The sequence below is a fragment of the Bombus vosnesenskii genome, unplaced genomic scaffold (genome assembly GCF_011952255.1).
Source record: "Bombus vosnesenskii isolate JDL3184/JDL3185 unplaced genomic scaffold, Bvos_JDL3184-5_v1.1 scf7180000013270, whole genome shotgun sequence".
Taxonomy (NCBI): Eukaryota; Metazoa; Arthropoda; class Insecta; order Hymenoptera; family Apidae; genus Bombus; species Bombus vosnesenskii.
Genome location: NW_022882928.1, coordinates 935,088 through 962,361, shown reverse-complemented (window position 1 = coordinate 962,361; position 27,274 = coordinate 935,088). Strand labels below are relative to the sequence as shown.

The following is a 27,274-nucleotide window of genomic DNA, read 5'->3' as shown; positions in this document are numbered from 1 at the left end:
CGAACAGTGGCTCAGGAAAACGTAATTACGAGACGCATAACTGCACGCCACGCGACTTTCTCTCTCTCTCTCTCTCTCTCGCGATAATCAGCCTTGTTCTTTTAATCCGTTGGTCAAAGATTCGCTTCATTAGTCTCGCGTACCATTGACAAGCCTTTGCTCCTTGCTCGCTGTGTTTTTGTACCTCGTTTCCGAGTCATTCCGCCGAAACGAACTAACTTTTCGTCTAATTGAAAACTCTAGCACTGTTGCAACGAGGTAGTTGTTTAACAGTTTTCCGTTCGTTTTCTGTGAAAACGATCCGCGTTCAAAAGCGGCCGTTGCGGATTTATTTTGGCAATCGACGCAGCGTGCGTAGCGCGATGGTATAAAACGATGTAAAACGATCACCCGCGAGATTGCGAATGTTGCGACACAGAGACACGCGGTACTGTGGAAAAACCGACCGCGTTAGCCGTCGAATCCTTCGTTTCCTTATCTCGCGGCACACGACGAGTCTTCGCAAACGATCGCTCGTGCAACGAGAACTTCGCCGAGTTCTGCCCTTGCCGCGATTTCACGAGATTGTCGGCTCGTCGAGTTCCGAAATGTTTGCGATAACGACGACGGTTCGAGCGTGGCGTGAACGAGACGCTGCCACAGCGAGAGAGGTCAAAGCGATATCGAGGTGCGATTTTCGCAGCGTCGACAGAAGTCGTACACGATCGTTGAACACGAACGCGAGCTGCTTCATAGCACACGGCGAAACGAGACTTCCCGATACACTTCCTTAAGGAGTTTCGATTCTCCAGTGGCTTAACTCGCCTCTGCTCGCACGTGCCACGCTTACGGAATTCCTTTCGCGATTTTACAAAAAAAAAAGAAAAAGAACATTGCTTCTTTGTCAACGTATAAGTTCGTAACAGGCGACAAACGCGCCAGATTTTAGCGGAGTAACCAACTCGCTCGCGTCTTGCGGCCGTCGTAAGCTGTTAACGGTGGAACGACGGTCAAAAGAACTAATTTCCAGCAGGCTGAATGCATCTTTGTTTGGCGCGCGCGCGCGCGCGGTAGTTATGTTTTTGTAAATGGATTCTCTCGGTCCGCGGAAAGAATCGCAACACGCGCGAATAAATTCTCGACTGGCGGCTGACGCGGCCCGGTAACGAGACACGTTACACAGCGAAAGCAAGTTAGCCTTTTGTGCTCCGCGATGAGATTCATAAAATCTCGTCGTCCCTTTCGTTTCGCTGGTTTGATTACCGTCGAGGGATGTGCTCGCGAACCTCGGCGCGACTACTTTATTTGCACGTTGTTCGCGCTGCTATCGCGATGAGAGCTGGGGAAAAAGGGCGCAGGCACGCGGTGGGAGCGGGCGCGAGTATAAATCCGGACAACGACGTGAAACGGGCATAAATCTCCGGTTCAGAACAAAGACTTTCGCAGGCAGTGTTTGCACAGAGTCCGTTAGGCAAACTCAATGGCCGAACGCGAACGACGGCCAACGGACATTCGCGCTTTTTGTTCGTCCGTCCGTCTTCTTCCTGCCCTTCGTTCCCTTTTTTCTTCGGCCATGTCGTCGTTGTCCTTTGCCTCTTCTCGCGCATCTATCTGGCTCCATGAGCGCGGATATTATTTTCTCTCGTCTCACCCGCGCCCCTCTCTCTTTTGCGTCCGTTCGATGCGGTTAACAGCGCGAAACGACGATTTCCAACAAAGCGTCTCGCATCGACAAACCTACTACCAAGAGCTTCTCCCTTTTTCTCTGTCCACCGTCCTTCTCCCTTCGATCGCCAGTCTTTCCAGCCCAGCCTCTGCGACTCTTTTTTTCTCGCACTCGTTTCGCGACACAACCTCGGACGCACACGTGGCGCACGTGATAAAATGGGGTAAGGCGGTCGATTTAAGAACCACCCGAGCCGCCACTTCCCCGACAATGGGCTGTTTAGTATCCCCCTTCGTTGCAATTCGTCCTCTCCTGTTTAGTCGCGCCCCTCCAAATTGAATTGTCGTTTCTTCGAACGGAGAAGAGCACTTCATCCAGCTTCCACGAGCGATTCCCGGCCGATGGAAAGCCTATGCGTGGCCCTGTCTCGTGGTACTCGCTCTCGCGCCTTTTTCCAGCCCCGCGTCACCTACTCGCGTTCCTTTATTCGTTCCATTTGGTTGCCTTGCGGGGAGAGCGGATAAAGCGACCGCTCCTTCAATTTGCAAACGAGGGTGTATCTCGAGGCGTTGCGCGCACCTCCAAGCCCAACAGGGCTGTATTCGACGGTTAATTTAGGTGTTGTGTTTCCTCGGGGAGTCGTTTACCAATGTCGACTTGTCTTCTCTCCCCTTAGGTCATTCCCATCCATACGTCGTTGAAAAATACCATCCACGATGGGGCACTGAGGACGACGAGACCCATAACGCGTCGCGCGATACTTTCCAGCTTAGTCGCTCCGTTCTTCTGCTTTTCTATTTACACGGCCGCCATCTGTTCGATTTGACGAGACTCTTGGGCGGAATTTAACCCGGCGATCTCGTCGTCGTCTGGGCAAAATCCTCGCCTTGTTTCGTTTCGCGATGGATAAGCAGCGCAGAGAAATGACGAAGCGTTTGAAGCACTTATCGAAATGACGACGCGCGGATCGATCTTCTCGACACGCGTAAACATCTTCGAATATCTGCAGCGCGATCCTTACGTCGACTCGTGTCTCGTATTATTCGAGCTCACCCTATTTGCCTCTTAAGTGGCGCGTCCACGCCACGGGGCTCACCCTCCTAAGGACTCGTCTCGTTGCTTCCCGCCGATCAAATGGAGTTGCGTCGGAAATGTCACGCTCATAATGCCACTCGACTTTGATTTGATCTGAACGCCAACGAAAACCACTTATACCTACTTTCCCTTCGTTACGGGCAATCTTACGTCCCAGGAAACGTACTTTGCGTCCTGTGGGAAGGATACGGTGAACGACGAGGCGAGACACTTGATAAAAAGAACAACGCCATACGTTTACTCCGACCCTGCAGAAATTGTTATCATCCCGAGATATCCGCGACGCGGTAGATCGCGCATTTCCTAATTTCCCGACAAAGCTGTGCTTATACGTGGAACGAGAGTAGAAGATCCAAACGAAACCACCGCAGGGAGTAAACGTTAAAAGGGAACACGAAGCCCGATGAACAGCTCGGAAGTGGTTGTTCTGAAACTCACGGCACCGCTCTAATTTCAGCTCGGCCTGTTGGAAAGGAAGACGCGAGAAACGGTCCCCGCGACCGAACTCTCAGCTCGACAATCGTGTCTCGAAAGAGTGTCGTCGCAGTGCGTACGTCGCATTGTAGGAGCTCATTGTAGGAACGCATTGTACGCGAGTTTCTGTTGGCTTCTCTAATGACTCGGGACTGTCTCGCGACAGCTTTGGGTCCCGCCACCAACGACGCACTCACCGACCGTGATCCACTACCTCCAGACTCTCGCTGGCTCTCTGTTCAACCCCTTCTTTGTTTATGCGTCTGTCCTAATGCGGCCGCGTAATGGCGGAGTTATGTTTTCGGCGGCCACACACGAGACACCCTGACGCGCGCCTCGAGGGTGTAGCTCTCGTTGCCAACGAGCCACGAAATTCTCTAGTCGCTATTGTTACTTCGCCGAAAATTATCTTCTCAGAATTCTGCTCCGGTCTAGCCACGTTTTCCTCTTTGCACCGTCAGACGTTCGTTATCATTGCGGTCGCTCGCGTCTCGCTGCGCCGCCAGACAAACGCGAGCTTCGGCTCGTAAACGTTTGTCACGGAGCCGAAGCGAGCGCGTGCTTGCGTCAGGTAGACGAATAGCCCAGCAAACCGTTTCTACGACCGCGTTACCTAGATTCTTCCTCGACGTAATTAACAGCATTCGAGTATTTTTAGCGGCAGACGAGTCTATCGCAAAATGTTAACGCTGGAAAGCGCATGTCCGTTTCTCAGGATTTGTATTATTTTTTCGCGATTAGCTCTTCCCCGCGGACGTTCGTTTTCGTCGCGTTGTCCCGGTTACGGCCCGATAAACCAGAGTTTCCACCGAGTTCGAATTAAAACTGTAACTTTCCATTTAAATTGCGCACGCGGCCAATCGCGCCGCGCTGAATTCCACTTCGCCACGGCTAAATTTGAAGCCGCCCTTGTCCCCGCCGCGGGCAACCCGCGTTATTTTGTCCGCCGTCCTCGTCGCGGATTATCACCAGTAATAATAATCAATTTCAACAGCGAGGCCCTCTCGGTCGGTCGGTCGCTCGGCTTTATTTGCCGCTCGTTGTCGGCCTGACGACGCCTACGATAGAAAACGAGAGCGTTGCTCCGTGGCAGCTCGCAAATCTTTCGTTTCCGGCTCAACGCGTATCCAGTTAAACGACACCATCGCGGCACCGCGGACACGGAACGCTAACTCGTTCTGAATTATGCCCTGCGTGTGACACCGAACTCCGCGTCGTTTCGTCGCTCGCCTACGATCTTCGCCAAGCTACGAATATAGACTACGGAGATGTCGTCGAACGATCAAAATTTAACTGTACCGAACATCGTGTAACAAGCATCACGCGTGCACGTGACAAATGAATACGACGCAGGTTGCTTATAGCTACAAGAATTGCGCGCGAAGTTTAGATTTTGTTGAAACCAGAAGCTGAGGATCAACGGAGGTTAAGATCGATTACTCGTCAGAAGATACATCAACAAGCTACTCGTAATATCGTAATTCGAGAAAAAACAAATATTACGAACGCTTTTGATTGGAATACAGAAATGTCCATGGTGTACGTGTCTCGTTATCAATCACGCGACTCGTTAAACATTGATAATCCATGGCAGTATTTCCCGACGACCTAGATAATCGACGTCGAGTGGATTAAATTCAGATTAAGATCACCGCTTTCCACGGCAGCAATTATAAGGGTACGTATTCCTTTCGGATTATTCTTTTGCCGGTGTACCGCGATGCTCATTGTCCCGAGTATTAAAGAGAGAATCTGGAAGAAGGAAGTGGCGCGATTTCCCCGTTTAAGTTGGTCCCAGTTCGCGGAGAATGGCTCTCAGCGCTTAGCAACCGAGTAATTATTTTATAAATATTCCGCTCATTAAGGCGATATCGGTTCGCCGATTCCAGCTTCCTTCTCTCTTAAATAACTTCCCCCCGCTTTCTTGCTTCTTCGTCGATGAATCGCAGAAAAGATTGGCAAATCCCAAAAAATTGTATTATCGTGGTACTTCTTGTGCAAGCTAACGAACGAGTCGTCGCGGACTTCCTTCGTTTTCCGAACACAGCATGTGGTACTTTCGTACAATACAATTTACTCGATCGATACTCGGCCATAGGACGACGAGGCATATTTTCATGCAACGCAACGACGCGTATTTCCTTCGATTCACGCGGAGGAATTAGAGCGGAGGATAAAGGCGATTCGACCGTTCGAAAGTGGATTAGAGCAGCGAGTAACGTTGGAACCAGAAGAGTCGACGGATGCGGGCGTATTATCCATAAGACACAATGTCGTAACGATACTTTACGCCTTCCAGTTCCGTACGCGAAATTCCTCGTTCCTGGGTAGTTTCGAGTTGGCGAGCGGGAGATTTCAATATCCTGCCCTTTGATACCCTTAAAACTCGCCACGTTCAGTCTCCAGATATCTCCAGATACGATCCAATTCCCCGAATAGAGGGCTTGAAACGAATGGAGGTAGATACACCGAGTTACGTGGCCTCAGTCTCTTCCTCCGTTTTCTACCTATATACTTGGCGAGTGCCAGCTACCTTATCGTCCCCGACACAGCTTTTGCCCTACCTATGAAACACCTGAATCCGCGATCAGAGATTTAGCTCGTGGTAAGAGGCATCGGGCCAGCATCGAGGACGCGACCGAATTTATTTCACATTTAAATAGTACGGCGTTATTATTAAACAGGTGGAGGGTGGCGTACCGCGTGCACCGCCACACACAATTATGCAACGAGACTTAGAGGTTCGAGGGATGTAGGAAGACGCGTTAACGGAAATTCTAAAGGGAATTGGGGAATCGGTTGCTCGCGATAGAGAGATGCTTCGTGTAGGTTCGAATGGCTCGATTCGATGCCGCGATCTCTCCGAAGGATTTTTGATTTGGGTCAAACATTCTCCTGCCGATTCATTTTCCCTTTTCCGTTGATTCCATCGGCGTCGATACCTTTACAACGAATGTATCACGAATGCATCGGCCCAAGTCTGGTTTTCGTCGGTCGGTTACGACGATACATCCATTCCGTCGTCGAATCAACCGAAAAGATGTACCTTTACTGTTCGAGGATCACCGAGAATTTCACATCAAAGTGTTCGTCCATTGAAAGGCTCCGACTGTTTCCATCGTTTAACCTCGATCCACTTTCGCCCGATGAAACGGCCCGCGAGGAAACGGAAAATCAGTAGCGAGAATCGAATGGGAGTCCAGTGGATGTAGCGGCAATGGCAGCAACGAAGGGCGAGAGAGGGTGGTGGTAGTTGGCCAGGGTTACCGGGCGAGCTAACTTCGCCGTCGTTCTTGGGGGGAAGGAGGATAGTGGCACCCTTTGTCGGCCGGCGGCACATTGTTTCCAGTGGCCATAAATCGTCTCGCGACTCTCCCCGCTAGGCTCGAGCTTCCTTCCTTCTCACCCTTCGCTTAGAGAGGCCAGCATCTCTTCCTCCCTGATTTTCTTTACCGTCGTCTAGCTCGATCTACGACGCCGGCCAGGAGGGTGAAACTCGCGTTGCAACCCTCTTTCCACTAAAAGCGGTCTCTCCGTTTTACCTTGACCGTACTTGTTTACGCGACAAAACGTGAACATCGCCGAGTAAAAACTTTCTTCGACGAAAACGCCCTCCGTTGCTTTTAATCCGTTGCTCTTCCATTCCCCCGTCACCGTTTCCTTCGAGTCTCTCTTCAACTCGTAGCCTTCTCGATATCGCCCGCACTGTTTCCCGTATGCTCGTATCCTCGAGTTGCAGCGTTCCATACACCGTCTAAATACTTACACTACAAAACATCCCCCCATGGCAACATACGTTGGCTCATGTTCGTATACATCGTCAGGCCAGCCGAGGCTAACCTCGCGTTAGTCTCTCCGACGCCATTTCCTTCAGCTAGCGTCGTCCCTTAGGTGGCATCGCGGTTTCTGCCAACCTTCCATATACGGCTTTCTGCTCTTCGCCTGTTCGACGTAACGTCACTTCTTTCCACCCCCGGGGACCAACTTATCGACTTGGAAACAATATCTTTACCTACGGGAGATCTTCGTATCGCCACTATTTACGTTGCTTACCACCTAGAACGCGTTGTCGACGACGACCAGCTACTTCTCTTTCTGTTCTAGCGCTCTGCGCTATGTCGACTCGCGTTCGTTCGAGTCATACTCGTACTCTTGCACATCCAACGTTTTCTGTCCCTTATATCGTAATGCGTATTTAGTTGGATTATCCGATAAAATATCGAGTCACGGAAAGCGTGGAAGGGAAACGAAGTCATGAAGGATTGATAATTCATAGCTGTTCGCGAGCGAGGATCCTTATCTGGGATTTCCACGTTTTCAATAGCGAACAATACAGGCAGAAGGCTGTTTGCAGAGGCGCGTGCTTGTTGGGGACGGCGAATCGTGCGACTTAAATCCGGAAGGGTATTACGCGCGGTCTCTTCCCTTTCGTTCGCGTCCCACTCGACTTGCCACTCGAGGGAATCAGAGTCGCGAGATAACGCCTCCTCGTGCAGCTGTTGCCATAAGGGTTGCGTGAACGTCTCGGTCAAAGTTATCTCGCTATTAATTCGATCGGAGCCGCTATCTACCGCTGTCTGCTCGCGTGGATCACGATCATTTTTCAACCGGCGTTTCGTCGCTGAACGCTTCGATTCCGCTTGTGGAAATTTCTGGTCGGAAACGGTTTCGAAACGATCGCTCGACTGGCGACTGTCACCCTCGAAATTCGCTCGCTTCGATGCCAGGGAAATTTATCGAACTTTCGTCATTCGATTGGATGGCACGGTCGTTTCGTTTCTCTGCCGCGAATATAAGCTTCTCTTTTTTACGGTTAATCCCAGCCATATCGAACATTTCTGGCGTGCTTCTCCGTTAAAGAAAGGAAAAGAAGAACGGGATGAAAAAGGGTGAATTCTTGTAGAAAACGAAAGACGATTCATCGACGTACATCCTTTGCAGGAGAAATCGAAGTTGCATTCTCTGGTGCAGACAGACGCGCAAACTTTGGATTGGCTGTGATCCAGTCGCATGGTTTATTAGATCTCCCCGCGGGCCAGCCAATCGATGCATTTCGATATTGTAGCCGGAGATTTTATTTGCCTGCCTTTAGACGCTCATCCGTGTAACATCTTCCATCTTATCGAACCGGATTTCGCGGAAACAAGCACCGACGTTCCTCTGCACGATGGTCCAAGGAAAGCGTAGCGATTTTTCGTTCTCGATAATCGCGGAGAAAAATCGTAACGACGATTTCCCAGCTTCTGTCTCTTCGGTCTCTTCACTCTCCCCGACTTTTTTACCAAGATCACAACTATCCCCGATCGCTCTGTCTTCGTCACGCGAGCCCACGTCTTTGCTACGCTCCGCTTTCTCCTATAGCAACCCCTTCGCGTTCATTTCCTCCCACGGGTGGCCGGATGCGGAACCACTCGGAAAGGCGATCCTAAATTTTCTGCCGGTCGGTGGGTTTCAAGGAGATGAAACCAAGCAGGACCCCGGCATAAGAGTCGAAGGACGACTCGGTGCGTAATCACAGACTCTGCCCTCGAAAGGGGTACACGAGCGTGAACGCATACAAAGAGGCAAGTCGACCGAACTTCCTGGACCGTGAGCTGTCTGCCTATGAGCCGTTACACGCTTATGGTCCCGCCGCGGATATGCAAAGCCGGGAAAGCCAAGCGGGGACGATCAAACGTGTGCGTGTAAATATTCATTTCGACGACAGAGAGAGGTGGAGAAAAAGAGAGAGAGAGAGGGAGGGTTGCGTGGTGAATACGTGCGAGTTTAGCAGGGCAGAAGTTGGCCAAGGGAGGGTCGGCCGACGACCGAGGGCTTAGATTATACCGCGACAGAGTTTGGAACCGGCCGTATTGTCGGGGATCTCTGGGTACACAGAGATAATGTCGAAGCAACGAAGGGTTAGCGGTTGTCCTACATGGCGAACCGTGCGACGATGATCTCTAGCGACTCTCCGTGGAAGGGTACACCGGTCGTCCTTCGATCCTTTCCCTGCCACGCAATCATCTTTCGACCCTCGGCGAGGATTTCACCCGCAACCCACTAATTGAAAGCTTCTACCACATCCGCGAAGAAAGAAAGAAGGACCGGTGTGTAGCTGAGTCTCGTTCGACCGACGTAATTGTTTCCCAGTAGCGAGGAAAGCGGCTTTTCCTTCTCGTCTGTTTTCCCCTGTTTCCTCTTTTCCTTCCTTCAACGACTTCTCAACAAAGACGCCAGCACGCCTCCGGTTGCAAAGCGAAAATCCGAGAGGGTGGCGAACGCCGGCAAAGCGTATCGGGAGCGTAAACTCTTCTTTAAATTTCCACTCTTTCTTGTATACTCTCTCCTTCCGCCGAGAGCGGCCAACCGCTTTGTTTCTCGCGGTACAAACGATTCCACCCAGAGAGCTGAAGAAATCGATATAACGACGCGTCCAGTGGGTCGCTGATTTGTCGCGTGAAAAAAAAAAGATAAGCACGGAGAGGATAATCGAAGATTACCAGACAGCCGGAGATATCGTTTTCTTTTTTTTTTTTCTTTTTTCTGAATTCTACCGGACTTCCCCGCGAAGATTTTCGAAACTCGAGTTCGAAGCAAGCCGTCAACGGCGGAGAATAGACGGAATTTCATGGAGAATCCGAAGGAACGTTCTATCGGTCTTTGGGTGTTGAATGGAGAAAGAGAAGTTCTTCTATTCTTCGAACAGGTGACGTTACTTGCGCGAAAAATCCGCCGCGAAACTTTTTCCTCGCCGCGGTGAAGGTACTTAAAGTCCCGTTAGATCGCGCGAGAACGACGTGGAAGTGAGTTTCAAGAAAGTTTTCTCGAATGACCTGCCACGTACACGATCTTTCTTGTGCACGCACGCGTGTGGCTATTGTACGCTGTGTTTGCCATTAGAAATGAAAGAGGGTAAAACGCGCCATAAATTTCCAGTCCGTTTCAACTTTAAGTCCTTGTCGAATAGGGGGGAAATTTTATGCATTCCGAAGTCGAGTGCCTGTGCCACGTTCGCTGCAGGCAAAAGAAAATTCGCCGAGTCGAAGAAGAAGGCGAAACGTCACGTACCAAACCAGACGAAAAATCCTGAGCAAACTACTACTACCACTACTACTATTACTACTGAGCACCGAAAAACCGCACCGTATTTCTAATTTTGCCCTGTCTGAATTTCTAAATGGAGCCGTGAAATACAACGCGGACAATGCTCGTACTCTCTCGCGCTTCCGTATCGCGGTTAAGCAGGAAGAGTCGCGCAAAGAGCAGCTTCGAAATTGCGAATCTGGAACGTGGTTGGTTAACTGACGTAGAATCGTGGGACGTGGCAAAACCGCGCGACGCTCTGCGAGTATGTACAAACAATTGCTACACGATGGACAAATTGCAGCGGGCCGTGACCGTAGAAAAAGTTTCAAGTTGAAGCGGAAAATTCAAAACTGAGAGATCCATAATATTGTGCCTTGGAACACTAACTGTGTTTCGAGTTATAAGGTCTAGAAGCAAAAGAACTTTGAATATGTTGTCATTGCTGTTCCTTGTAATCTTCAGCTGCGAGTGCAGCTGCGAGTACGTACAAACTATTGCTACACGATGGACAAATTGCAGCGGACCGTGACCGTAGAAAAAGTTTCAAGTTGAAGCGGGAAATTCAAAACTGAGAGATACATAATATTGTGCATTGGAACGATAACTGTGTTTTGAGTTATAAGGTCTAGAAGCAAAAGAACTTTGAATAGATTCTTATTGCTGTTTCTTGTAATCTTCAGCTAGAGTTACACAAGAAGGTTAACTTTCTGTGGTGACATCCCTATGAAATTATTATCGTTTCTTCGATTGCTATCGAGACATTGAGCGAGCAACGATTAAAACCGGCACACAATATCTTTGTATTTGTACTTACACTTATTTTGATACATCTGACTATTACAAATTGATCCACTCGTTGCTTTATCAAGTAAGCCTACACGTTACGATCAACTGAGAATCTTCGTGCTCGCGGAAACGCGTAAATGGTGATGGCTTGTGCGAGGGAAACGCGAGAAGAAGCAAAGAGCTGAAGGGGCGACCGTGCTACCTACAAATGAAAACATCTCGCCCCCGTTTCATCGCGCTGCGCCGGGAGGAACGTGTCCCCGGGACACGGGATACTCGGGAAGGAAATTCCAGCGTCGACTCTCTTCTGTGTTGACGAGCACCACGAATAGAAAGAGTGGAAGAGAACGAGGGCAAGAGACGTCCACGGGGCATGCAAGTTCGTGCAAAGTTGACTTAAAAAGTCAAAAGTAGAGAAGGGGAAAACGAAGCGAGCCAAGTGAACGAGGAAGAACGAGGAGCGGGCGAGCGTACAGCCGCCGTCTCTATTGGAACAAACTCTTGTTATTCGAACAGAAACCGCTTCGAGCATGGTATATTCGATAAAATTCACGGCACTGTGCTTCGCTGCCGAAGCAATTACGCTCGCGCTTACTCTACGCGATCTTTCCCAAAGAAATCTCTTTTACTCTTTCTCTATCCTCGTTGTTTCGAGTGTCCCCTCGATCGAACGGGAAACTTCAACGAGCATTTGTACGTAACGCGATTGTTATATTTTCTTCTTGTTTCTCTAGCAACAACGTTTCAGCCGGCAGAGAAACTTGAGGCGACGCGGCGCGTCTACGCAGCTCGCAATTAAATCTCCACCGTGAACGATATCGCGCGCAGATAACGCCGCGACGTACGTCGCATGTTTTCGCCAAGTGTCGCGACGCATTTACAACGCGTCGCGGTTACGAGCGATAAGCCGAGTTACGAGTTTCGAATGGATGGGCCCGCGTCTCTGCAGCCTCCGTTACCCACGATCTGCTAACCGAACCCGTGCTTATCAACCAAGTTGCGAATAATAAAGATACGCCGGTTTGCGCGTCGGTATCGCGTGTGTACGTACCGCGTTCGTCGTGGTCTTGCCTCTGTTTGTCCTTGTTGAAAGCGATTACATCAAGGCTCTTAATTAATGCTCCTTATACGAAACATTAACCACGTCTTTCAACGTTACATCGGTTCAAAGCCCGTCACTCTCGAACGCTCCAAAGCTATCGAACGGAGGCGAAAGTGTGCGTGTCTACAGATAAGATATCGCGATTCGAAAGATTCGAGGCGTAAACGCGTTCCCCTTTTCAACTACTCCCCCTGTTAAGGTTCGTGAAAACGGACCGTCTTTGGATATAAAATCCGGCCTGTTCTTTGAAATCTCTTCGATATTGCAGAAACAAATTGCTCGATTTTGGTAGAAGGAAAGGAAAACGTATCCTGTTAGAGCATGGAAACGTTGGTGAAACTGATCAGGTGTCTTTCGTAATAAACATAGACGCAGCCGGTGTTGAAAGAGGCTTGCAACGAGCGTGTTCGACTCTTGCATAATGCAGCGGCCTCGGTAATGCACATTTTAATTACGTTAGGTATGGAAGGTTGGGCCGTCAGCCGCTGGTATATAGAATGCGAACACTTCTGGTTTAACGGCTACGTATCCGCCCATTATCGGTCCAGCTACACGGAAAATCAAATTCGGATCCGCATTAGCCGGCTGACGAAGGTTGCGCGCGAAGAGAGACCTGACCTCGTATCCAACCCGGTCAATGTTCCATTGCACCCGGTTAGTTCCACTTTGTAATCGCGTAATCGAGTCAAGCACTGGGAAAAAGTCGCAACGTGGCGGTTCCAGCGGCGGGAAAGTCACACCGCCGGAAATTCTTAAAGGGGACAGAGCGGCCAAGCTTTCGCGCACAGCCTCGAAATCATTTTGTCCAGAAAGCTTTCGCCGCAATCCCGTTGTATTTTCTGCAAATTCCAGAATTCCCCGGTAAACACCTGGATTGGCGAAGTAATTAACCGCAGTTGAACGAAAAGTTTCGTCAAGTTCGGTAGAATGTAAAATCGATTCGCGCGTAAATGCCGCCGTTCCCAGGTAAACAGCGTCGGTTTACCCAATGCTAAGGCTGGCTTATAGTCGGCCGGATGAATAATTAAGCGATGGACCTCGTAATTCTTAACGCTAACCCTCGCAACCCTTTCTGTTCGTACCTTTCGTGTGGCTCACGGTAGCCGGAGTTTCGCCACGGCGCACGATCAAATATTAAAATCTCGGCGGCGAAAGGCCGCAGCTTTCTACGACTTGGCCCGTGTCTAGACGCGAAGGGTTGCTTCCAGGAAGTCGACGCGGCCGATTCTCGCGTCTCCCTCTTTCCGCACTTTAATTTCTATTTATTGATTTTCACGAATGACATAAATTTCCGCTCGTCAGATAAATTTTCGCCCTTCCACGGAATCTCCCAGTGGACGAGTTGTTCCGTGTTTGAATCGTTAAATTTCAACAGATCGAATCTCTTTAAAGCTGTGATCGTGTTCTCTCTGGCAGAAGCAAGTAGACGAAACTATTTGGAAAGTTAGAAGAAACATGTGAAAAGCCAGATTATGGTCAGCTTAGCAAATTGTTTGATACGACGCTCTGTCGCGCCTTAAAATAATTCCGCTTCTTTTGCTGTATGTTCTTTTCTCCTTTTTCAATCCATCTTCGACGCGCGTTCTCCCTCGCCAAGCTGACTGCGAATGGTCGCGTTATGATAACGCAGCAACGCATCGAATCGTGAACGGAAGAGAGTACACGAGCCACGTGCAAGCAACCATAACGGAGATTAGCCAAAGCGCAGAACGCGTTAACGCAGTGCACCTAAATCGAGGGTTTATCAAAATAATTATGCGTAGTGGTGAAATAATAACCGAACTGTGTTTCTTGCTACTGGTTTGTAGAAATCTGAAATTCTCTTTAACATGCTTAAAATAAACTTACCGAAAATCTTTTACCGTGTCATGCATAGAAACTCGTTTATACAACTGAATCTACTGTAACAAGCTTAATGTACATAAGTACACGAATAGTGCGTGACACGAGCACGTGACCATTAAGCAAGACGTTATCGTAATACCGCATTAGCGCGTAATACCCAGTGCGGATATTATAATAAGCGGCCCTCAAGAATTCGCTCATTACACGTCCATAAATCTTCTGCCTTGTTTCGTTCGTTCAACAACCATTTTCTCGTATCCGTGTTACGTGGTGTGTTTTACCGGTTTAAGCACGTGGTAATGCTCCAACTGTAGCGACATTTTCGTTAATCACATTCGAAACGCGAATTCGACTCGACATTCTGTCAATGACTCATCATTGGAAGTTGATCCTGGCGTTAAGCGGAGATGGTGAATTTAATGAACTGTAAGCCGTGCAAGGACTGTATATTTGGAGTTGCAGGAGTAGCCGGTTCCGCGTGTATCGAGCAAGTCCTACGGCAGAACCAGGCCGTTCATAGAGAGAAGTTAGCCCTCGTAATTCAGAGTTCACGAGGCATTAGCATTTAGTGGCAAACTGTGTACACTAAACACGGATATGGTTTCATCACCGACGCTGTCCGTGTTAGTATCTGTATTCCACGATTCATGAGATGAGCTATCGGAAGGTCGTTTATGGGTTGCCACAAGGAAGGTCGACCTTTGGTACGGCCGGACTGCCTTGAGTAGCTGGATACAGCTGTTGTAGCGTTCTATCGGCGCATCAAATGCCGCGTTAGTTCTCTGAATTACTGTAACGGTAACTGGCTAACGCTCTCCCCGCTTTCTATCACCTATACGGTGTTCAATAACGAACACGTTCTCCTGACAGGCAGACATCTACGAGTGTTCCGTAGCTCTGGGCTTTGAAGCTCGACACGATTTCACCTTTACATGTTGCATGATCTGAGAAACGAGAAACGCAAATTTAATATTCCCGCCAGAGCGTGAACTGTCCGATAAAGCGGCCGGAGCTGACAAGCTAGTTCTTCGTTAACGTCTTTCACGAAATTCTTGAAACAAGCGCGGACACCAAGTTCGCCCCATAAAACCAAATTAATCCGGATGGACAAGGATATTCGCTCGGGTCGCGCAGCCTCGCAGATCCTCGCAATGGCAAACACACGGAGCCGCTATATCATCGGACGCGCGACACGTCAACACTTAGTCCCAAACTCTCGGTCTACGAAATGCGAGAGCGTTTCCGGCGGATGACGTGTCTCGTTGCCGTGGAATATTGGACACGGAAGTGCAGCCAGCCGGTATTTCGCGAATTGCAAAGCCAACCTAGTCGGAAGTCAGGCTACAACTTACCCTTTCGCCACAATGCATTCCCTCGGGGCAGCTCGTAGCGTCGTTGCGTTTTCGTCGGATTTTAGGATTCCCGTTTACCTCGTTACCATCCGCCACTTATATCTCGAACATTGAAACGAATTTTTATCGAGTGGAAGCTGAGCGTTTCGAAATGCGCTGCGTTCGGTGGAAACGAAGAATTACGTCGTCGTCGCGAAGAAACCGAAGTTGAAACCCGTTCCAACTTACCGAAAGACGAGAGAACGTAGTCGAGATGCGTGCAACAGGGCCGTCGCTTGCTCCCGCCGATCTCTTTCCCTGTCCTACACGCTGCGCCGTGATCCGGCGACCGACAAAGCTCGCGTATCGCGTGATTCGAGCAACGAAGAGCAGTTCTCGGTCGTGAAACGTATGCCACTACACGCGACGCTGAAGAATTCGCCGTCGAGAAGATTCCCAATTCTCTGGCGAATGCTTTCGGTTCGCGCAGAGAAGCAACCATGAAAATATTGCATGGCAACAAATAAGAACGTGCTTCTGACATTTGTGGAGTGTCCCGTGCTCGGTATCCAGCCTGCGTACATTTCCCTTGCAACGTCAAAGGCAACGAGTTTGACCTAGAAACAGAAACTCGAGCTACTTGCCACTTAAAAAAATTTGCCAAAATTGCTTCATCGACGACTCTCTCGTCGGAACATTTGGCGAGTTTCTGCGCGAGTAACGTTTTGCTGGGTAATTCGATAAAAGTAGCGTTCGCTGTTCATCGGTTAGGAAACCGTACGCAAGATTTCACGAGCCAACGATGCCCGATTGCGTGAGGAAACGGTTCGTTCTCAAACAGGAATACTCAATTAATCTTGCAACTCGAAACGAGACCGAAGGCCGTCAAACTCTTTCCTCGAGCACAGAAACATTTTACGTGATACTAATTAGTTACGGGAAGTGGAAACCATTAAAGTATCGGTCGTGCCACTTGAAGAATTTCTTCGCTTAACGAAGCTTAATTAGTCACCTCATTATCCTGCCGCGCGTTCCACAGGCCTTAACTTCTTATAACGTTCTATTTTAAATTTATTTGCCGAACGGCAGAAGGCGCGACCAACCGTTCGGTTTCGGCCTGGGTGTTCTCGATCCGCCGCGACGTAACTTTCTACCGGGGACAAATTACCCGCCGAGTCTGTCGATCGTCGAGCAACCGAACATATTGCTTTCTAAATTTATCCGGTTACGAGTGGATCTCTGTTAACGAGATCGCGTCGTAAGCCAAACACACTTTTAACCGCCACTACATGCTGGGTAAACATCGTGTGGTATGGATCAAAGCGAGTCGGTCTATTATTTGCCGGCATCGGTAAACTAACGCGACATGGCCAAGGGTGCCACGTAGCCATCGATCATACTCGTAATCTCGTAGATGTAAGCGATCAGATGGTACAAACGTTTTAATTAAACTCAGCAAGTTGTCCGTCGAAGACAAATATAGGTGGCCGTGCGTTAATCGAGAACGTATCTCCATCGTTCTCCCCCAAAACCAAACGATAGTTTATCGGCTAAGCGTTTTTTCTCCGGCGTTTTAATCTTACGGAAAGCATCGGGTTCGGGCAGGCAAGTCGAAATAGTCGATAAGGGGCGAAACGTTATCATCGATCGAATCCGTTAATCAAGATAATTGTCTGATAACCTACACGCGGTTTTAGGCAATCTTTCGGCGTTGCACTTAGGAATAATTGCATTGTTGTACGTCGCACCTCGTGGATAGGAGCCATGTTGGTTTTAGTGTCGATGCTGATGACGCTGGCCAAAGGGAGAAGGGGAGCCAGCAACCGGGCAGGGTTTCGAACGGCTGGCTGATCTGATTATGTTAATGCATAGCGGACTCTCGATTGATAATTGCATCGGGGATCGCGGATGCGGAGAGCTTGAATGCCATTCAGCCTACACTTCTCGTTCCCGGGAGTGATTATCTATGCTAAACGCTTGGCTCGTTAATCGTCATACGCTCGAAAGGACAGTCATGTGCGTGTGCTGCGTGGCTCTTTTTTTCGCTCGCAAACGTTCGATTTATCGGGGTGCCTGTCGCAGCGGACAATCAGAGAGAACCGTACCATCCTGCGTTTCGTTCCAATTCGTCGGCAGCCGGCAGCCGAGCTTCCGGAGAAATAATCTATCAGCACTTTGCGCACATGTCATAGCCGATAGAGATCAGAGCTCTAACGTGCAAGAAGTTACTGTCCTATTACTTACACCTCGTCGTTTCATCGTGTCTCAACGTCTCGCGCAACACCTGTCGTTTCAATTTGTCTAACGACGATCCGAGGGTGCAGTTTGATCCACGTTGATTCAACGCGCGTTTAACGAAGTTTTGCACGGCCGAATTTCTACGGATAGAGGAAAGCTCCGAACTTTTGTTCCCATTCGAATGACAGTCGGCCATCCGCGACGTAATTGCGGTCAGGATTTCGGTGACGATTCGCGCGTTACGAACAAAAATGGCCGTGAACCGGACCGTGCCGTTAACGAGGAAAGAATTAAAAATAACGGTGACCTGGTTGGCTCGTGCGCTACCGGGACACACGCGAGCGCCGCGTCTGTGCACGCGTGCCAATAAACGGCAGCTTTATTGTTCTGGAAATTAGGGGAATCACGAGTAATGCGGTCTTTTAATCGCACGCTGCATTGCGGAAAGTGCGCACCGGACTTTATCGCCGTTTTTACTACTCGCGCGACACCGGCCGCGAACTATAATTTAAATTTCAATCGGACTTCAGCGTCCGCAGAGCGGCGCGAATTACGAGACGCTTCGTAAAACAGGCAGTGGAACGACGAAATATACCGATGTCGCCGTTAGTGGTGCCATAAACGCGGAAACTGCGCACTATCCCGTCCGAAAATTATAGTAATTGTCGCTAATTTGACTGTTTAATTAGTCAGCAACGCGACAGAAGTATGCGCCGGAATTTGTCAGGGTTCACACGCGTCCGGCCGTGATACGCGCGCGATCTCTCCGGGATGACGTGTACGCGCATCAACTCATCGTCCCCGCGATTATTTAAAATTCCAACGAAACTGCGATTGCTGCGTCGGTCGTGCTTTAATCCGTCAAGCTTCCGCGTCGGGTCCATCCGCTGCGCGAGTTTGGAATTCCCGCGCAACCGAAGATATTTCCGGAGCTACGGCTTAACTGCCGGAAGCCCGTCCGAACGAAACGTTTCTTGGAGGGCATTTTCGACCAGAATCGAGGCTTTATATTTTGCGTTCACGGAAAAAAGAGAGCCTTAACATCGGTGAATGACGTCAGAGGGGACGTTGAAGCGGAGAAAGAAAATAGTATCGGAGCGACACACCATATTACGTACCGCAGAGGCCAATGTTGTATTTCGCAGGGTGCAACTTGGTTACCTCGGTTGCATTAATTTACCCTTTGTACACAATTCTTTTTTCTTTTCCTCTTTTTAGCACGCTCGATCGGTCAATTTCGAATGCAAAAAACGCTGGTGAATCGAAGCAATCACTGGCCGACAATGTTTGCGCAGTTAGGCTGACTATGCGCATTGTTTTTGCGTTCTTTGTCTCGCTTGCTTTTCCCGTTCTTCTTTTTTATCTTTCCACGTACAGGCGAACGCGCGTTCGCGTGCACACACCCCCGCACACGGTCACTCTTTTTCTCTTTGTATCGTTCTAGTTTGGCCGGGCACCGTTTATTCTACTGTTACGGGCTGTTTAGCCGAATCAATCTCCCGGCAGCACGTGGCTCCACCGACGCCTCTCACCCCCACCCACCCCCTGCTTCGGTCTCTGGCCGGGGGAGGAAATAATTAAAAGTTAGTGTTTACCAAACGAAAGCAATCGGTTGCCCATCAACGGTAACAACTGGATTCAATTATAAAACTAAACGCGCCACCGCTGCCGCTAGCATCGCCGCATGCTCCACCCCCGTCTGCTGACCGAATCGAAGGAAACTGAACGACGCGACGAATCGACGGATATTTCCATTACTGCAGAAGGTAAGTCGAGGGAAACCTGTTAGACTTTCGCGAGAAGACGCAATGGATTTCTGATCCATCGCCCAACCCTCTCCCTGCTCGTCCCATCGAACCTCTTTAATTGGAAATCCACGTGACAATGGCACGCCTTCGTCTTCGTCCACCTTCGTCTCTCGTCTTTATCCCCTTTGACTCTTCTTCCTTCGTTTTCTCATCCTTCTCGCGTACCCTTTCTATGCGACTTCTTACTCTGATACTACCAACACCACCACCACCACCACCACTGCCACCGCTTCCTTCATCTCCTCCTCCTCTTTATCCGTCACTTCTTTCTCTTCTTCCGCTCGGTCGAGAACGAGAACTCGACTTTTCTCTCGAGAGAGGAAAGTCCAAATCCGAGAATCTTCAACGACTCCGATCTCCGACGGCCATTCAGTCCGTCTCGACTCAATCTCTGGCCGTCGAAGATTACTGGAAAATTTCTCGTTTCGTTCTATCCGCGCGGCGTTAGGTAAACCCCTCCATGACGGCGTTGCTTTTCTTCCAAAGGTGAAAGTGTTAAGACGAGAACGAGGAAGAAAAGGAAGTCACGTCGGGGAGACTTAATCTCCGTTCGATCGGGTAGATCTCTAATCTGCTTTCGAACAGTGATTCACGACTTGGAAAGGGCGTCGGCTAACTTAAACAAATTAATTGGAATGCCGCAATCGGCTTTTTCTTCTCTGTAATCTCCCTTCTTGTCTTTTCTCTATCGCGCACTCGATGGCTTTTTGTCGTCGTTCTGCGAACAAATATCATAGAAATCATCGGTTTTTCTCCGTTTGGTGGAATAACGCGTCCAAGTGGTTGGTGTGCTGAGGTCATCGGCTTAGATCGTTAATCTTGCGATGGAAAAGATTGCTACGATGCTGGTAGAGAGAAACGAGATTGGACTGCTCGTCGATAGACTGCGTGCCAACGATCCAACCGCGTTCTCCCAAAAATCTAGCGGCGTGTGAATTAGGGTCGAGAGTGAAGGATCAAAGGACACGTCCAATTATTGGCTGTCGCAAACCTCGAGAGAGTAATGGTGGGAAAAGTGCGTAAATCTATCCCTTGCTGGAAATCTTTTCCTTCCTGATTGTTCGTCGGTATACAAACAGGAAATCCAGACCGGAAAAGCGAAACTTTTGTCGTTTCCTTTTTTTCTTTTTTCGGCTGTAACGTACGTTCGAGAGAAAAACCGTTGATTAACCAAGAGAAAATTGAAATTGCGATGTTTCGATTTGTTTTCTCTCCACCTGTCGTGCCCGCATCACGCGAGTTTCGGGTTTTTACGATTCTCGTCTCTCGGTAAAGTTTGTTCAACTTTTTCACCGATGTAAACGGCACAGAGCGTTGGAAAATGCAAGAAAATAAAAGCGAAGAGAAATAAAGGAGAGCGAAAAGGAAGAAAATTTTTCAGAGAAAAAGACCGCGACGAAACTAGAACGTGGATACGTAATATTCCGGGATCGCGAAATAGAATGAAACGGAATAAAAATAAACGGCGACGGGGATTACAACGGAGCGATACGCGGAGCCGATATTATGCGGTATTTAAAACTCGATTATTGAAACGCTCGCAGGCCGAAACAGCAAATCCATTTACCCGATTCCATCGGACACAATGTTTTTCGTACACACGGTCAAACAAATCGTTAGTTATAATTCGAACGGTTACGCCGCCGCGTGGTTTACATACCGATCGCAAACAGAATTCCGATTTGTAATGTTGGAACCGGATCGAACGATCGTCGGCTGCATCAAACGAACGTTTAGACTGTTGGAAAATCGCGTCGTGATGCGTTCTAACGAATGAAAACAGGTAACGCGGTTATTGTAGCCAGGCTCCGGGCGAAAATATCAAACGGGCGTCGCTAACGGAACAGCGCAAATTTTCCATCTTTAAAGGGAATCTGTTCAATGCTTTATATACGCTCGCTCGTTCGCACGCGTCCTGGTTTGTCAGATTCGAAGATAATTATAACAATGGCGGAATTCCCATTTCTACACCAATTCGTGGCTGTGAATGACAAATTACTTATTACCATCGCTTCCGTGTTTCCCCGTGATCATCGGCAACGACTAAATTGCGACCCAAATTCTCCGGCCGACTAATTGAAACGGCTTCCTTTGAAATTTACCGTCGAATTTCCTTTGCAGAATTTGCTCCAGCTCGCCTCCTGCTCCCAATCCCCCAATAATATGACACGGACAAGGTAAACGTGAGCACAGCTCGATGCACGATCGGTAGCACATGCCACGCGACAAAGAACCGATAGTCGATCACGGCGTGTCGATAATGGGCCGTGTATTTGTGTGCTCGGTAGAGCGAGAAAAGCGTGGGTGGCGAGAAGAATCGGGCCGGTTAAACCAAACAGCAGAGAAAGAAAAGGAAAAAGGACGGAAGACGAATGAAGTACATTTCTAGTGGAATGTACTGTTTACGTACATCGTAACACGCTTTCGTGTTACCGACTTTGTACTTCGTCTCCTCCTTGCTACGCTCGAAATTCGGAATTTCACACTTCCGAGTATATTATTGTCTTTATTTATCGATATACGGCTGAAGTCTATTAATGTGCATAAGCTGAAGCCTGCGAAGTTAGACAGCATATACTTCTTACGATCGCGGTTATACTCGATCGAACAAAAAATCCAGAAAATGCTTGGAGAAAGCGAAACTCTTGGAAATTGGAAATTTACGTTCCTAGGAAAATTTGTCTTCCTAAAGTAAATGGCTTAGGATTTATCGATCATTTTCTGCCGGATACGGGAGAAAGAATGACACCGCGAGAACCAGTTTCGGGTCGAAACGTGGCCACGTGACGTCGTTATAAAAGTACGGGCCTACAGATCCGTTCAGGATGGAACAAAGATTTTCCTGGCACGTGTACTTCATGAAGAAGATCGTATCGCGTATTATACAAGAAAATGAGGCCTCGTGGTAAAGGACGGTCGATGAGAGCTGCAGGTTCACGTGGCCCCGGCGACGAAATAACGAAAACGATCGATCAAGCACAGCTTCTCCGGTACGCTGGCTCTTTCGCAACTTCATGCGAAATATCGCAAAGTTGCAAAGACTGGCTATTACATTTGGCTTGATAAAAGTTTAAGAAAAAGGGAGTATCCTTTATATTTTCCCGATGGTATCGATGGCCGGCTCGATACCTCTGGGAGCAGTCGATACACAAAACGTTGCAAGTATTTTCACAGCTTCGCGATGTCGGACGTAGTATAGCTTTATTAAAGTAAGAATAAAAAGAGATCGTATCGCGTTCCCTGTTTCGTTCTCTTTCTCCTTTGGCCGCTTCTTTCATAAAGTCACGAAAGAAACTTTTCCAATCTCACCGTTACAAATACCAGGTTAATCTACAATTGCTCTTCCTTTTTACGCAGACGGAATTGCCCGGGAAAAGGAAGCGCAACTAGATTTTTTAGACCCTTGTACGTGCATTCCTTGTTGTATTCTCTTCTTGATACCTCTTTCAAAATTTTTGTTCTTTTCAAATGGAACGAACCGAATTGTAGGTTAGATTATTTAAAAGACGAGAATCCATTGTCTGGAAATCGAGATCGTTTCCACGTGCCACCTAAACAAAGCGAGATTTCTTTCGAAAAGGACGAGAAGCGGGGCAAAAAGAACGATAAAAAACAGTCTGGTGATCGATGGCCGTCGATTCAAGAATGCGTAGCATCCATAGCCGTTTCTTTTGAGGTGGCTCATTTCCTTCGCGAATTCTCTGTCGTTTTCTGCTCCGGCGAGTGGGCCGGGCTTGGGAATGTCGCTTAATTTTAGCGCCGCTAGAGAGAACGAATGGCGGTCTGTGATCTCTGCGGGACATATATTTTCAAGTCGACGGAACGCGTCGAGTGTGCGCCACTGAACCGCAACGCCACGCGTCTCCGATGTTATCGGTCTGGTCGCCGACTGGATATCATCGGAAAACTATAAAATTTACCTAGCGCCGCTCAATCTTCCGTAGAATCCGCGAAACCACGGCGTAATTTATGCCATATGATTTATAACGTGTAGTTTACGAGTCCCGCCATTCTCGCGCTACCTCAAATCCTTTCAAACGACGGCTCGGAATGGAATCACGTGCGTTTGGCACGCCAAGAACGCTTAGACAAATATTCCACATAAAGCGGTGTATGACACACGTTTTGGAACGTAAATGCTCGTTACCGCGATACGATGAATTGCCTGAGAATTGCGCGGAAAACAAACTTACCTCCGACGATCCTTTTCAACGAGATGTTCAAAGAATAAGTTTATTCGGTTAACCAAGTGTTTACGCAGCGTTCCGCGTTGAATCGAGTTGTTAAGAAGGTCTTTGATTCGGCGGCAATGTAGTCGGAAACGCAATTGTTATCCGGTTAGGTGGTAAACGGCGGAACAAGTTGAAGTAGCGCGGCGTAAAGGGCGTCTGTGGTTGAGCGGGCCGAGAGAGAGGCGACGAGTGTCGCTCGAGGCGGACCGAAAAATTTGAATGCTCGTCGCAACAGCTGCACCGAGGAGCATCTGAAGGTGAGACAGAATGCCGAAAATGTTGGCCGCGTTAACGAGCACCCGGGGAGACGTCGACGACAAAACAATTCCGCGGGGAATGCGCCAGCCCTAACTTTATTTATCGGCCGGCCGAACGTAGCCGACGAGGATCTTGCGAGGCGTGTCCCGCGGACCGCGTATCAATCTCTCCGCCGCTGTCTTTGATCTGCTAAAATAGCCTGAGCCGTTGGCAGAGGTTTAACGCGCGGCGAGCACGGGGTCGACGGGGATTCAGCCGATTAAACCCGGCCACCACGGAAAACAGAAAAAAATACCTGAGACTCGCAAGAACCGTGCGTTGCGAATACGAGCGAAGTGAGACGAAGAGGACTACGTTACAAAATTTAGAAGATCGTCTGCTCGAACGTTTATTAAGAGACAGAGTGTCGCGAGTTTGCTGTATAATCGACGACTATTAGTATCAAGATAAGAAGAATAGAAAAGAAGAATCTCCGGTATAAATTATCGAGAAATAATTTTCCTCGTTTACCGATACACAGAGAATGGTTTATTTCGCGTTCTCGATCGAACAGTTCCTGATACCCTCGCAAGCCGCAAGCCAAAAGAATGAATCAGTCTACGACGGGGACAAAACCAACAGGGGCGGTGAGGGCGCGGCCAAGGAAGAATAAGAAGAAAGGATCGAGCGTGTTCTCGGTAACCGGCTTAGGTCGATGCAATTTTCGCAAGGATCCATTAAGGAGCTGGCTGCAATTAGTGGGTGCCTTAACAAGGCCATTGTCGCCCAAACCCTTCGCTGTCTTCCGCCAGGATTCCCTCTCGGCCCTTCTATTCGGGGACCACGCGATTTTACTTGCGGATTTAATTTGCCTTTTTCGTAGACACCCCCACCCGAACGAAACGTCCGTCAAAGGGGTGGCTGTGGACGAGCTTTCAGCCGGGATCCAATGGGTAGGATGGGTAGGGTTATCGGTCGAGCTATATCGAGTTTCATTAAGCGCATTGTGCGCCTGCTGGGGGTGGCTCGTCACACAGGGGTTGGAGGTGAATGTCGAAAAGGAACGGCGGGGGGAAAGGGCGTGGAAGGGTTGTCACGCCAACCAAATGACCTCTGCTGTGGGGGGGGGGCGAGGGGTGGAAAGACCCGATGCTCGTGGCAAGCGGTAATTTTCTCTGTTTACCCCATTGTTAACGTACCGTGGCCAGCCGTGTGCGACGGTGGCGCGATGTTGAATTAAAGGTATACCTGTGCAACGGTTGGACCTGCATTTGCATGCGTTTACTCTAGCACCCTGCGTAAAGTGATCGTGCTAAGTCGACCTCTCCACGCCGTTATATCGTTCGATCATATTTTCGCTACACGATACAATTCCTGCAAATTCGAATTTATTAAATCGTCGTCATTCTATCGCAATGGATCTGTGTATATTCGAAAATGTTGTATCGCGCATGCCTATCCTCGTCGAATTTAAAATACAAGCAAATGATGGTAACGAAGTAGAAATACGGAGTTGACGGTGCAAAGCGAATAGAAACGAGCAGAATATCGTAACGTGGCGATTCAGTTGACGAATCAGAGGCACGATCGTCGGAGCTGACGAACAAAGGGAACAAGCGGCGCGTGGCGATAGAGGTTTTTCAGAGATTTCACAACGTTTGTATAAAGCAAAGCAGATGAATCGCGGAGCGCATCGTGGGAAGAAATCTCGGTAATGGGTAAGGAGAGCGAAGTACCTGCTGCGTTACTCTCAATGATGATGGATCTACTTATATCGTGCACCGCGTCCCGGAGTGGATCTCTGCTCCGTGTTAATGGGTGGTGCGCCATGAATGCAACGTTCCTTCAGTCGTCGTGCGCTTAGCGAACGCGTATCGCTCTAATTGTGAACGATAGTGCACCGTCGTTTGCATCGCTCTACTTGTCTACTTTGATAAATACCTCGGCAGATTCGCTGTATTAAATCGCGGAACCACGACCGGTCGTCTCGATAACGATAATCGATATCAGCTTAGCGCCGCTATTGCTCGATAAATAACGTAAACGTTCCTCTTAATTAATTCTTAGCCATCTCGAACGCGGGACAAACATGCGGCCGACCATTCTATCAACGAATAACAAGTGCACCTGGCGCGAATCACGCTAATAGAGAACGACGCCGCTAACAGAAAAGCTCTCTGACGCGATTAAAATAAACTCCACCTAATTGTGACAGGTGTTCGTTAAACTGACGTCAAGTTCCGAGAGATTAAACATCATCGCGGCTGAATTAACAAGCGGTCTGACGCGATAAAAATGAATAACAACGGCCGCGAGACCGTACGAACGAGCGACATTCGCTGGTATACGCCGCGCTGGTTGATTGTATCAATTAGAACTCGCCCTGAGCTTCTTTACACAATTAATCTTAACGCAAAGTTACTACCGCAAAACGAGCAGCACGTAATTGTCCGAATGACGAGTGAACAGCTCGAGAGACAATTATACGGGCTCACTGGTGCCGCACCTGAAAATGTTGCTTTTTCCACGAATTAAACGCGACCGAGTCGAGATAAAGAACGACGCACGGCATGTATGCCATAAAGAGAGCGAGGAAATGCGGAACAGATTTTACGACTGTGCTCTATTATCCAGCTAGATAGAAGGTGAACGACACACCCACGCCGAGCACATTCCTCGGCGAGCTCAATTAAAATCGCGCTTGCTTTTCTCCCACAATGTAAAATCCAATTTTATTTCGCGATAGAACAATTTCCACCGTAAATCCTTCTCCTTTCTGCTAAATGGGCTTCTTGCGCGACAACCCTACGGTTCGTTCGAATATATTTGCAAATGACCGGATAGCTGGGGAAAAAAGCCGACGACACGCACGTTTAGCTATCATGGAAGAACGCACCACGCCATGCTGAGTCAGGATGTCTCTCGTGGCGATGGGAGCTGACCGCGGCTGGTGGCGTTAATGGATTTGACAAGATTGAATTATAGGCCGCTTCGTCGCCGGCAATACGCTCGAAAAGGGATCAGGCATCGGTTCGCACATATCGGCGGCCCATTCGAAAGTAATGGACCGATCCTGGAGGGAAAGATTCGGCGGACACGCGACCGCTGTCGATAATTGCTCGGTGTCGAAAATTCCGCGTCGATATTTCGATGAAACGTGGAAAAGCGCTGGAACCCGAGGGGGGACTGTAATGTAACCAAGCACTTTATTGTCAGAGATTTCCTCCGTTCGAAAGGGATCGACTTTACGCGATCACGATTCCCATCTCAATGGAATTTTTCAAGTTCCCCGGCTTGTCGAACCGAAATTTACGGAGTCGAAGCATCGCTTGAAAATACGTTTTGATATAAATCTAGTGATTCCTGACGCGCTATATTAGCTTGCTGCTTAATGGAGAAGAAATTATTTCTTA

At 48.8% G+C, this 27,274-nt stretch overlaps 1 protein-coding gene across 3 annotated transcripts in view; it reads left to right on the top strand.

Annotated features, from left to right (window-relative positions):
• LOC117230934 overlaps nt 1–27,274 on the top strand; it is a 229,330-nt gene that overhangs the window by 23,532 nt on the left and 178,524 nt on the right. The window contains exon 2 of one of the 3 annotated variants that reach the window (XM_033488865.1): nt 19,029–19,350. The exons of the other annotated variants lie outside the window; for them this stretch is intronic. The gene's annotated coding sequence lies outside the window, so the exon portion shown is untranslated. The remainder of the gene's footprint in view (nt 1–19,028; nt 19,351–27,274) is intronic. 3 annotated transcript variants of the gene reach the window in all.